This window comes from Hyalella azteca, unplaced genomic scaffold (assembly GCF_000764305.2).
Source record: "Hyalella azteca isolate HAZT.00-mixed unplaced genomic scaffold, Hazt_2.0.2 contig15147, whole genome shotgun sequence".
NCBI lineage: Eukaryota > Metazoa > Arthropoda > Malacostraca > Amphipoda > Hyalellidae > Hyalella > Hyalella azteca.
In genome coordinates, this window is record NW_025945008.1 from 6,213 (window position 1) to 15,005 (window position 8,793).

Consider the following 8,793-nt stretch of genomic DNA (forward strand, 5'->3'; position numbering starts at 1 on the left):
AGACGCAAATTATTTCCCCAGGCCTACACGCCGGCGTTGTAGGCCCACCGTGGAAATTTCCGCCTTAATGCGCCTTCCGGAGTAGAACTTTTAATGAATTTAACAAAGACTGGCGAACACAACGGCGATGCATACTGGCGTATATGAGTGCAGACTGGCGTATATGAGTGCAGACTGGCATAACATGGGGTATTGCTGTTACCATGGGGGGTTTAGCTGCTACCATGGTGTGTAGCTGTAACCATGGGGGGTGTAGCTGTTATCATGTGGGTGGTAGCTCTTATTAACCCGCTTGGCAGAACCAGTACCTAGAGGTCATTTTTTGTCTATCTTCATACTCGTCAAAAGACGGACGATATCTAGAAGGATATCATCATGATCATGTCCACTAATGCCAGCATGCTAGCGTCCATCATACAACACCACACGGCGGCCACACACTTGTGAGGCAGACGACAGCAAAGCCTCGGCCGCCTTCTTGTGTCCACCGCTGCTGCCGGCGGCCACCATGCGCGCGGTCTTGGCCGCACGGCCGCTAAAGGCGGTCAGGTTGCGGGCGCGTTCGTCGAAGGTCTGTGTCCGCCCGGGGGTGTCTGGAGCATGGAGGAGACACGTTAAAGACACGTCATGGAGACGACACGACACGACTAGGACACGTTATCATCACTCGTCACAACTCAGTCTCCATCAGCTCTTTTTTTTATTCAGCTGCCCACCATCAGCTGCCAACATCAATAATACCCTAACCTCCTGAAATGTCTACAATTTCACAACAAAATGCCTTGTCCACTTTAGGCTTCCAAGCAAGCTACAGGAAATTTAGAGTAATTAAAAATTTATGGGAATCGGGATTCAGAATACCAGGATTTATTTGGATGGAATTAGATAAACTTTTGGAGTTGAGTTACTTGTCCACTTTAGGCTTCCTAAGACCTGGTTTAAGAAATTTAGAGTAATTAAAAATCTACAGGCAGCAGCACAAGAGGTTCACCTTCAGGAGCGAGGGTGGCGTCGGTGAAGAGCTTGAGGGGCGTGGCGATGTCAGCGAAGTCCTCGACCATGCGGTCGACCACCGCCTTCTGGATCTTCGTCTTGAGCTGCTGCAGCTTGCCTGACAGCGCCCTGCACCAAATAAACCTTATAGATCTTCAAAATGCTCAATTGTTTCTTTGTATTATAATCGAGTTCTATATCTCCTTAATTAAACTTCAAATTGAGAACTGTACATTACGGATCCATAATTACAATTTCGTGATATTAATTAAGTATTCCTACGCACGACCAACGCATGCGAGATGAGATGCATGAGCAGCACAGAGGCCCCAAAGTTTGGAGTCACGGAGCCCTCCACATAACAAAAAAAATTGATTTGTAAAATGATTTCTATTTCTAAAAAGATTTGTAACATGATTTCTATAGCATATTGAAACGAAGAACAAGTTGAATACACACTTTTCTTTTGTTGCTTCTCTCACAGAAGATATTCAAATGTTATCTGTTGATACGCTAGATTAGGTACATGATAAATAAAGGCTACATTTTTACAGTAATTCTGCACCAAATTTAAGCAAAAATTTGTATCACCAAGTCAGCTACTGCAGCCTGTCAAGCAGTGACGCTTTGATATTTAATTAAAACTATTCTTGGAGCTCTAAGCTAACATTACATTTATATGCCGAATCTCGTCGGGTGAGGGGAAAACCGCGATGAAATGAGCAGTTTTATTGGCGAAATTCCCTTTCTAGTTAATAGTAAACTAGGTATTTTTATGCTAGGAGACCTCTTATCTAATAATTCCTCTTTAGATCACATAAAGTGTAGGAAGCTACGTATCCTTCACCTAGACTCCCAGAGTCTAACGAAAGCTCCTAAATAACACCTAAGGAACTATAAATAAATAGAAGGCCCATAGACTACTAGGTTGACAAGCTTCATAGATCACCTAAATAACACCTAAGGAACTATAAACAAATAGAAGGCCCCTAGACCTCTAGGTTGACTAGCTTCATAGATCACCTAAATAACACCTAAGGAACTATAAACAAATAGAAGGCCCCTAGACCACTAGGTTGACTAGCTTCATAGATCACCTAGATAACACCTAAGGAACTATAAACACATAGAAGGCCCCTAGACCTCTAGGTTGACTAGCTTCATAGATCACCTGGCGATGGCCTGGGCCTGTGGCGTGTCACCGTGGCCGCGGGTGCAGAGCTCGGCTAGCTGTGAAGACAGCGAGTCAACCTCTTCACACAGCCGCTGCACGTCAGTGCGTGCAGAGCCAGTCAGACATGACGCCACCTGTAGACGTGAGGGTAGACATGAGGGTAGATATGAGGGTAGACATGAGAGCAGACAGGCCTATTAACATCATTGGAATAGTTTAAGGCTGGTAGTCAAAGTGCAATGAAGTATGAGAGCGAGGTATTAGCGACCATCCTGTGAAATAATCTATCTGCCCTAAGCTCGGCTAGTCGCCACCCTCGAGCTTTTAGTCTTTGTAATTTGATATCCTAGCCAGACCCTTTTTGTGACAATGAGTGGCCGAGTAATGGTCAGGTGGCCGTAAGGAGTAATGGTTACTTTCAGTTGGCCGAGTAATGGTCAGCGGTCGACTAGAATTAATTGGTTTCGGCCAACCACTGGCCAAATGAGGGTAGGCTCTTCTTTTTATTTAGGCTGAGAGTGTGCGTTCGTCTCGTCTCTGCTATCCAAACTTCTTCTTTTTCTTCCGTGCTGAACGTAGCCGAAATCAACAGGCCGATGAATCTGATACGCTAACGCCATCATTTTACTTTGAATTTATGTATATTACTCTATAGTGACGAACATCGCGGATGCACACGCTGTACATTACAATACTTCTACGTCGATCTTCAGGGATTAGATCACTAATTTTCTCAACATTTTCTTTAGTAGTGCGGTAAGTGGATCGAAGGACGACTTGAGCGAGATTGGTCGTCAATTAACATTTCCCCTTTTTTTTCTAAAGCGGGAAAACCACTCAAAAACTCGCGTTTTCCTTATAGCATCATCAATGTTGGCTGTCTGTAGCATTTACTTCCCAGTTTTTCTGAAGAAGAAAGCAAAATTTTATGGCAGCAAGTTGCTCACGAAAATCAGCCATCATCAAGAAACGACGAACGCGCAAAAGAAGCGTCTCAAAAATTTGTGATAATGGAACACGGCTTTGTAGAGCAGGAATGCTTGGCGCACTAACTGATGAAAGTCAGTAGCATATGCACATACTGCATGGGAGAATACGGTACTACCAGAACTTCACCCACCACGCAGGCAGTCTTTTTAGCGCATTTTCTCATTTATGAAAAAAATGCACTATTGTGCTCGCCATGTACGTCTCTCTGTCCGTCCGTCCGTCTGTCCGTCCGTCCGTGACCTCAAGTTTTCGTCGACGAGAAAATGCGCTCGCTGTCACTCACTGCAGTGAGTACTGAGTTGTATTTTTTATTGATGGTCGTCCCTCGTACATGTAAAATTTGCATCAATAAAAAGTTATAAATCATGAATTTCTTTCGCGGATGAACTGAATTGAAGCCAAAATATGATGCTTGCCCTATTGGCTGGGCTACATGGGGTGCCGAGTTGTAATGAAAATGTTCTCAAATCTTGATCAAAGATTAGACTAATTAACACTATCTTAATACTCCTCATAGGCTGGGGTATTGAAGAGTATCAAAAACAATATTCATTATTAAGAGGAGGCGCGTGCTGTAACCTCTCATTTACAACAAAAATTCAGGCATTGCCTAAAAGTGCCTGTGCACGCGGATAACATAACCCGATTATATAAGCGGCTGGTATTATATGCTTCCAGTTGTACCGGCGAGTAGGCTTATACACGAGGCTAGTATATTAGCTGATGGTATTTACTCATATGTACCCGCCTGTGCCTCGAGAGATAAGTCTGCGCTCGGTAGAAAAATATGGAACGTGGTAATGATAGTGAGGTTCAGGAGGTTTTTTGATGCCACAATGGTGATATTGATGTTGCTCTAGCTGAGGAGGTAGAAACCTTACCCATCAAGTTGAAATTCTAATAGAATTCCTCCATAAATTGGATTTCAAATTTCACTTAATTTCACTTAAAATCCAATATCACTTCAGTTAAATTGGATTTCACACTATTTCATCGAACAGGAAGCTAATTTAGAATATCGTCGCTTTAGTTTCATGAACTTACAGAGCAGCACAGATGTACTTTGTAAACACCATTCATCTTACTATCCACTTGCTGTCGTAAAGAATTAAAAAACTTTAATGACTTCATGCAGGTGCTGCTGCTACTACTACCCCTGCTTGAGGCTGAAGCAGGGGTAGTAGCTAGCAGCGGTTATAGATCAATATTAGCCTTAATAATAATAATCAATATTAGCCTTAATAATAATAATCAATATTAGCCATAATATTAGACTAGCGGCTAATATTATGCCCGTGTTGCAACCACGGAAGTTGAACGCGTCCGTGGCTGTGCTGCTTCAGTTTTGCTGAACTTGTAACTTCTTGAGAATAACAGATCTTAGTGTAAATCTTGACACTGATACATATATCATCTAATGTATAGAGCTACATCAGCTGATATATAAGGCTATACCAGCTTATATATTAAGCTATACCAGCTGATATATGAAGCTATACCAGCTGATATATAAAGCTATATCATCTTATATATAAAGCTATACCAGCTGATATATAAAGCTATACCAGCTGTATATTAAGCTATATCATCTTATATATAAAGCTATACCAGCTGATATATAAAGCTATATCATCCTATATATCGGCGCCCTGTAGAGCAGTGCTGCGTCGGACGTCCTCCTTGACCTGAGGGATGTCAGGCGCCGCGCTTATCCTGAACCTTCTGAGGGTTACCCTCTTAACCCTGGCAGGGTAACCCTCACCTTGGTAACCCTCACGCTAGTAACCTTACCCTCCCAACCCTCACCTCGTTTCCCCTCGTCCATTCAACCATTGATTTTTAACATAGAAAAAATCTTATTCGTAGGTATGCCTACTTACCTCGTCTTCCCTCTCCCCTCTTTTGCCTGACTACAATAAGACTTGTAGGCAATACGACTTGTAGGCAATACGACTTGTAGGCAATACGACTTGTAGGCGCCATCTAAGTGACATCGCAGACAATCATCAAATTATGAACTATAAATTAGTTTTCTAAACTACAAGTCAATTTTTAAAGCTACGGAGAAACTTTTAAATTATATTTAAAAATTACCGAAATTAATTTTAATATAGAAGGTCTTATTGTTGCTGGGGGACTACCTCTTTATCACTACCTCAAACGGTCAGTAACGGGTTTCAGTTGAGATAAAATACCGAGTATATATATAAAAAAATATATATTGGTATATATATATTTTATATATATACAGAGTATACATATATAAAAATATATTCAGTACAACACGTGTGTACAAATGCGTTGTGACGGGTGATAGTCCTTACCAGCGTGTAACTAAAATATGGATGAATAAAACCTTGAAAGAAAATAAAACGTAAATTGCGGAACGGTAAAGTTTAAATTAAAATGGAACAATTATTTCTAAGAGATGTGAATAAATTTATACTATTTCCTAACATTGTAATACAAAATAACCTTCTAAAAACCCTTCCTTATACACTACGTTTAAAAATTAAAAGACACCAATGAACCCTTGTACATTAAAGAAGAAATCAATGCATATGTTCACAGAAGAAGGCCTAAAAAAAACAGCATGCAGTTGAGCCGTGAAAACTCCTCGGAAAGAAGCCTTGATATGAATAAGGAATATTTTATATATATATAAGATTTTATCAATGTATGACTTGCAATTCAGAAAACCATCTGTAGAAGTATTCACAAACTGGTAATATAATGAACCCAAAACTGGATGAAACAGGGTTTTACTAAACCTTGAAACAACCCTTTGAAGAATTATAAAAAAAAACCTGGAGCAACCCCTTTGAAAAGCCTTTTAAAAAGTCCTTGAAAAGTCCTTAACAAGTGGCGAAGGCGGCTGTAAAGGGCAGCAGGACAGTCGAGCGCAACTCTCTCTTGGCCCACTTCACAGTCGTGGCAACATTCTTCTTATTAAAAACATTCAAACATTCACACCATAATTCATTAATATGATCACAATCTTGACATATTCTATTGTGTATTTGTTGCACTCCATTTGTTTGTTGTCTGCTGTGTGTTTGTGTGTTGTGTGTCGGCATACATACAGGAGCTGCTGTATTTATGTCCGAACAAGACATTGTATAGTCGGACATTGTATTGTCGGACATTGTATTGTCGGACATTGTATAGTCGGACATTGTATTGTCGGACATTGTATAGTCGGACATTGTATTGTCGGACATTGTATTGTCGGACATTGTATAGTCGGACATTGTATTGTCGGACATTGTATTGTCGGACATTGTATTGTCGGACATTGTATTGTCGGACATTGTATTGTCGGACATTGTATTGTCGGACATTGTATTGTCGGACATTGTATTGTCGGACATTGTATTGTCGGACATTGTATTGTCGGACATTGTATTGTCGGACATTGTATTNACCCATCCCCCCACTTCCGAACCCCGCTGGTCCTTAACCCCTTCCCCTCACCCCCTCCGTGGCGTATGCCCCTATGAAATTCTACCCTTACTCACCCCCTCTCCCCGCTCTTCCTCTCCCCCTCTCTTTATCCCCCCTCTCTTTAAACCCCCCCAGGGAGGGGTTCCGTTCCCATAGACGCGGGGTTGCCAACTTCTGCGCTTACGGAAAATTTGCAACTTGAGTCGCAGTGCGTCTAACGCACCGATGGAACACGTATAACGTACCTAGTTACGCACCGATGGATACACGTATAACGTACCTAGTTACGTACCTAGTTACGTGCCTAGTTACGTATCTAGTTACGTACCCACTAACGAGCCTAGTTGCGTGCCTAGTTACCGATGACGTGCCTTGTTGTTGGAGTGTATCCTTGTTGCTGGAGTGTATCCTGCTACTCGTAGGAGATTCTTACCAGCCCAAGAAATGTTTTCTTGGCTCTTCAATATAATTCGAAAATTTCGAATGTTTGTCGAAATAAACTTGCATTTTTTTTCAAACTGCCGACTTCTCAACCATTGCTCTCTTGTTGCCGAGGTAATAAGGTTGCTGCTTTTTACTCTAAGTGAGGGCATGAGGTAAAACTGGCAGCTGAGGGAATGAATGAATGGCTAGTGACGGGGAATAGAACAAGGAACAAGGAAAAAATTGAAGTGAAGCAAATAAACCTAAGTGAAGCGTCAGGGGAATATAAACGAAGAGTAGGAAAACGAAGCGACTATAAATGGCAAGTGAAAACGTTGCAATGTAAGTTATACAGTAGGTTAGAATAGAAGAATGGAGGTATATACTGTCAGGCTTATATTGTACTGACTTGCAATACTACAGCTCCGGACACTCCGTTAACTGTAGGCCGTATACTTTATTCTGGCGCCTGTATAATGTACAATAGAATTCATTTTTGTTCAATAAATTGAGAACATTGAGCTTAGCCTTCCGCAGCGCTGACGCCTGGAGAACGACGCTACTCCTGAGGGGAACAACGGGCCCTTGTGCTGCACTCCCCTCACTCCCCTCACTCCCCTCACTCCCCTCACTCTCCTCACTCCCCTCACTCTCTTTACTTTCCACACTCCCCTCACTCCCCTCACTCCCCTCATTCCCCTCACTACCCTCACTATCCTCACTCACCTCACTCCCCTCACTCCCCTCACTTCCCTCACTCCCCTCACTCCCCTCACTTCCCTTACTCCCCTCACTCCCCTCACTACCATGTGGCGCGCGTAGCTGCCATGTGGCGCGCGTAGCTGCCATGTGGCGCGCGTATTAAAACTGTCAAAAATAGACCAGCTCATCAAGAAATATTTTTGGGACACAGGAAGGCGTAGCGGCGTCAGGTTAACCTTTTGCTTCCGGTTATCTTATTGTTTAAAGTGTGATAATCTTGTGGGGTTATCTGCCATCACAGTTTGTTATCTGCCATCACAGTTTGTTATCAGTCATCACAGCTCGTTATCTGCCATCACAGCTCGTTATCAGTCATCACAGCTCGTTATCTGTCATTACAGTCGTTATCTGCCATCACAGCTCGTTATCAGTCATCACAGCTCGTTATCAGTCATCACAGCTCGTTATCTGTCATNCTGTTCTTCCTCCGGCTGTTCTGTCCCGGGACACAAGCCCTGTTCTTCCTCCGGCTGTTCTGTCCCGGGACACAAGCCCTGTTCTTCCTCCGGCTGTTCTGTCCCGGGACACAAGCCCTGTTCTTCCTCCGGCTGTTCTGTCCCGGGACACAAGCCCTGTTCTTCCTCCGGCTGTTCTGTCCCGGGACACAAGCCCTGTTCTTCCTCCGGCTGTTCTGTCCCGGGACACAAGCCCTGTTCTTCCTCCGGCTGTTCTGTCCCGGGACACAAGCCCTGTTCTTCCTCCGGCTGTTCTGTCCCGGGACACAAGCCCTGTTCTTCCTCCGGCTGTTCTGTCCCGGGACACAAGCCCTGTTCTTCCTCCGGCTGTTCTGTCCCGGGACACAAGCCCTGTTCTTCCTCCGGCTGTTCTGTCCCGGGACACAAGCCCTGTTCTTCCTCCGGCTGTTCTGTCCCGGGACACAAGCCCTGTTCTTCCTCCGGCTGTTCTGTCCCGGGACACAAGCCCTGTTCTTCCTCCGGCTGTTCTGTCCCGGGACACAAGCCCTGTTCTTCCTCCGGCTGTTCTGTCCCGGGACACAAGCCCTGTTC

At 43.6% G+C, this 8,793-nt stretch overlaps 1 long non-coding RNA gene across 1 annotated transcript; it reads right to left on the bottom strand.

The window, feature by feature from the left end:
• Positions 1-444: 444 nt before the first annotated feature.
• Positions 445-2,297, bottom strand: LOC108675205. Its single transcript, XR_001931092.2, has 3 exons — positions 2,165-2,297; positions 992-1,122; positions 445-593 (listed from the first exon to the last, which is right to left on the bottom strand). It is a non-coding gene; the product is annotated as an uncharacterized LOC108675205 (long non-coding RNA).
• Between the last annotated feature and the right edge of the window lie 6,496 nt (positions 2,298-8,793).